Source organism: Rattus norvegicus, chromosome 18 (genome assembly GCF_036323735.1).
Source record: "Rattus norvegicus strain BN/NHsdMcwi chromosome 18, GRCr8, whole genome shotgun sequence".
Taxonomy (NCBI): domain Eukaryota; kingdom Metazoa; phylum Chordata; class Mammalia; order Rodentia; family Muridae; genus Rattus; species Rattus norvegicus.
The window spans coordinates 46,235,144-46,239,721 of NC_086036.1; the positions used below are offsets into that span (position 1 = coordinate 46,235,144).

General features: G+C 40.3%; 1 long non-coding RNA gene across 1 annotated transcript; it reads left to right on the top strand.

Annotated features, from left to right (window-relative positions):
* The first annotated feature begins 827 nt into the window (after positions 1-827).
* LOC120098196 (uncharacterized) lies at positions 828-2,313 on the top strand. Its single transcript, XR_005496274.2, has 2 exons — positions 828-1,793; positions 1,928-2,313. It is a non-coding gene; the product is annotated as an uncharacterized LOC120098196 (long non-coding RNA).
* Positions 2,314-4,578: the final 2,265 nt, after the last annotated feature.

Below are 4,578 nucleotides of genomic sequence, written 5' to 3' on the forward strand. Positions count from 1 at the left end.
TGGAGGGACCTTAGATGAAGTGCCTTACAGTGTGAGGAGGGAACTTGTTGAGCTCACCTCCAGAAGAAAGACAGGGCATCAAGTGAGGGATGGGATTGCCATCCCAAAGTCAAAACTGACCCATAATTGTTCCTGTCTGAAAGAGATGCAGGGATGGAAATGGAGAGACACCTGAGGATAAGGAGGTCCAGTGACAGGCCCAAATTGGGATCCAGCTCAAGAGGAGGCCCCAAGGCCAGAAAATATTGCTGCGGCTGTGGTGTGCTCACAAAAAGGACCCTATCATGACCACCCTCTGAAAGACCCGACAAGCAGCTGAAAGAGTCAGATGTATATATTTACATCCAACCAATGGACAGAAACTACTGACCCCTGTGCTTGAATTAAGGAAAAGCTGGAAGAAGCTGAGGAGGAGGTTGACCCTGTAGGAGGACCAGCAGTTTCAACTAACCTGGATCTTTGACATTTCCCAGACACTGGCCCACTGACCAAGCAGCATACACCAGCTGATATGAGGTCTCCAATACATATACAGCAGAGGACTGCCAGGCCTGGTCTCAGAGAAGATGCACCTAATCCTTAAGAGACTGGAGGCCCTATGGAAGTGGGGAGGTCTGGTGGGGTGGGAGCTGGGGGCCATGAGGACATCCTAGTGGGGACATGAGGGAGGAGGTATGGAATAGTGTGGAATGGAGGGGGATAAAATCTGAACTGTAAAAAAATAAAATTTAAAAAGAAAAGAAAAGGTACAAACTAGACATGCTACTCAATGACTTCGGATAGGATGAATAAACTCTAATAAAAAATTTGAAGGTGAATGGAAGGAAGGAAGGAAGGAAGGAAGGATAGAAGGAAGAAAGGACAAGTCTGCTTGCAGTGGTTCCCTTCTTAGTGTGGACTGTTGTGATAATGGACAAGGTTATCCCAAATCTACTTATTTATCCAGTGATAAAAATGAGCTGGAAGGCCTTTGAAAGATTCATGTGATATACAGCACCGACTTCTAACAGTTTTTCCTGTTTTGTGTTCAATAAGGCACTCCCATATCCTAAGTACATGAATTTATGGTATACTTGGGACTAGTCCTGACCAAAAGACTGGCAACTTCCATCACACCCCAGAACAAGGACTAACATAAATACTGTTCTTAGTACTTCTGGACAAGATCACTTTTACACCTAGGCCCTGCCCTATCTTTTGGGTAACTAGGCTGAAGCACTGTATCAAAGAGAGTGTGTGTGTCATCACAATGGGTATGATGTCACAGACTGAGGGCAGGGTGGTTTGTGAGGTATAATGACAGCACATTTGGTTCCAGTTCAGTTCCTTACTGCTACTGGTGAAATGAAAACCTTGGAGAGCAGTCTTCCAAAGAGATGCCAAGAAAGCTTCCTAGACGATTAGGCTCTCTACCCCGCCACCCTCCTCAAGCTTCTCCTCCCTCTTATTGTTCAAATCCCGTTCAGTTTCTGTTTATGGAACATTCTGCCTATAGACAAACCACAAAAACCAATTCAAATTCTGTTTCCCATACTCTCCATTTCCCTTCTATGAGGCACATAGTCTTGTTCTCTACCTTAACAGCCTGTTCGCCAAACATTTTCTCTATTCCCGAAAGTTCTACTAAGTGTCCTGCTCTCATTTCTCCATTTCCCTATGATGCCAATTTTCCCTCTACTCCTTCTAACAGCCCCACTGAATCATACCCTGTTTTGTCACACTCACCAAGAGGACAGCTACTGTCTGCCAGACTGAATAAGACACACTTTGAAGCCAAGAAGCGGATTTAGCAGGTATGGTACAATTCCAGGTTTCCTTAACTGTGTGTTTCTATTACCCTGACCTGGTAAACACTAGGAAGGCGGGATGGTAAAGATAGTAGTTGCCATGGATCCTCTCAAATTTAGTTTCTCCATTGCACTTTCAGACTCACTGAGAGACATCCAAAAGAATCTAAGAGAAACCAATGTCTTCCAGAAGCTACAGAATCACCAGAAAGCCGTGAAGATAAGACATCTTTGATAGAATTTCACATGATCACTGGATATCATTAGGTTCATCAGGGTAAAAGGAAGAAATCCCTAAGACACAAAGACTGCAAGTGAAGAAGAAGGTTAGGGATGAGAGCTCTCCATGACTGTAATTTCTTCCAGAGAATTAGGAGGCACAGACTCAATACAGATGGACATAAGCTAAGGGGTAGGACAAAGGTGACTGTAGAATTCTGGAATTCTAACTAGTTTGTATGACTGTTGGTGAAGTGTTAAACAATTTCATGATTCAGTTTCTTTAAATATACATGTTATGAAATTACCTCATGAGTTTGAATCAGTTAATGAGGTAGTCCTTACAAAGTGCTATCAATTGATCTTGAAAGGAAATGAAAGGAATTGATGCCCTGTACATTGCATTATTCTTATGAACTAAATGCATAAAAATTTAAAGAATATTTTGCTGTTATATTGTATTCCACAATATATAAAACAAAATATTTTTGTAGTATTGTGAATTCCAGTGCTTTGACTGTGTTTAAACCTAAGATAATAACTAGAGTTTATAAAAGGAATTATAATTATCAATGGAAAGAGGGCTATGAGATGACATGTTTAAATATTCTACTCATCCCAAGATGGCAGACAAGTTGTGGCAGACAAAATATGAACACACTACAAGGGTAACTGCCTGTAAACTACAACAAAAATATTGATTCAACTAGGATGAAGTGATAATGATAATAATATGATAATACTTTAAATTCATCAAATAATTTTTTTCAAGTCCAGTCTACATGATTTGTGTGAACAACTCACATTAAATAGATGCATATACATTCAATGACCCTACCTGTCTATTAAAATTCTGTCCCTGGTGGGTACATAATTCACCTTACCAAAATGGAAAGAATAATATATTTCTATTCAATTGGCTTTCCCCTAGATCAGTGGTTCTCAACCTTCCTAATGCTGACCCTTTAACATAGTACCTCATGATGTCTGTGGTAACCCCAGCCAAAAATTTTTTATACTACTTTGTAATTATAATTTTGCTGCTGTTATGAATTATAATGTAAGTATATATTTAGGGTATATGATATGAAAACCCTGTAAGGGTCATGATCTACATATTGAGACCCACATATCTATACTTGTCAGTGATGAAAAAGGCCTTTGAGAAATTCATTTAGCCATATTGGTGTGCTATTTTCTATTTCTTTCATTTTTGCCTTAGAAATACCCACCAAGAACACAATTGTTTATCTCTATCTTCAGTCTCTGTCAACTGAAAGAAAAATTGTACTTTACACAAACAGTTTCGATGAACACTCTTACACTTAGATTCCTAGTCTATGTATTTGGTTGTGAAAGATCCCAGTCTGAGAGAGACCCTTACTCAAGTCTCGGGAAATTGCGGACCCCAGACACAGAGAGACCGTTATGGATGTAATAAGCAAAGGCGAGGTTTATTATGGAGACCTATTACAGAGATCTCCGGGCCGACACGTATCCCACGCAGGAGACAGAGGAGTCGACCCCGAAACTCAAAAGTCAGGGGTTTGTATAGGGAAGGCTAGGGGGTTTGGCGCAGTTACACACAATTGGCTAATTTCTGGCGCGGTTATAAGTGATTGGCTCATTCAAACATGGCAGTGAGATTACAGCACAGCAGAAGAGTACGTGCTGACTGGGGCGTTCAGGATTTTAGAAGCCTGGGCTGGTTCCTGTATTCCTTTTTTTATCTTTATGGCCTGTCAGTCTTGGCTGTAGGGTGGGCCCCACCCTGTCTGGACTTGCCTGGGCTTGCTTCTTATAGTTTTTGGCTCTGAGTCTGTGGATTCTGAAACTTATTCTTTTAACTTTATATTTTTAAACCTTAAATCTGTATAATTTTCTTTTCAGTTGTAATGTAGATCAATGGAGGTTATACACACTTGGCAATGGGCAGTCAATTAAGGGATGAGGTGAGTGGTGATCTGTGAGATGCATGTTACATCAAGTCTGGCATAGGTTCATCTCTCTCTGATTTGGGTGAAGGACCAACCTTGAAAAGACTTCTTGTCAAAGATAATAAGAACGTTTCTGAGAATTTTTCCATATCAATCCTTTCTTCCTCCAATGTTTTTCTTCTCTCCTTCTACAAGCCACCTTCACTTTATTCCTTTTAGCCTTATAGCTGCATAAATGTCTCTTAAGCTAATGTAAGTTCTCTCTTCTGCCACATTTTCTTCCTCCTACTCCATCTCAATGATCCATGCCTATCTCTTCTTTCCTTTCTTTTGTCTGAAAAATTACTCACCATCTTTTTTTCCTCCTCTCTTGGTACTACTCATCCCAAGAGCTCTCCTGAGAAAATATCTATTTTCTGATACCTACCAAGTACTGATTGAGGGGAAGAAGCCATCCAGAAAAGCCAGTTTCTTGCAAATGTATTTCAGAATTGTCCTGGGATATGGTTTTCTTTGTTGACCAGATCAACATAGGAAAATAGATAGGTGATTACTCAATAAATCTAGCTAGCATCCCTTTACATTTTTGTTCACATTGATACATCTGCCCATTATGAAAACAGTCAATTTTCAAC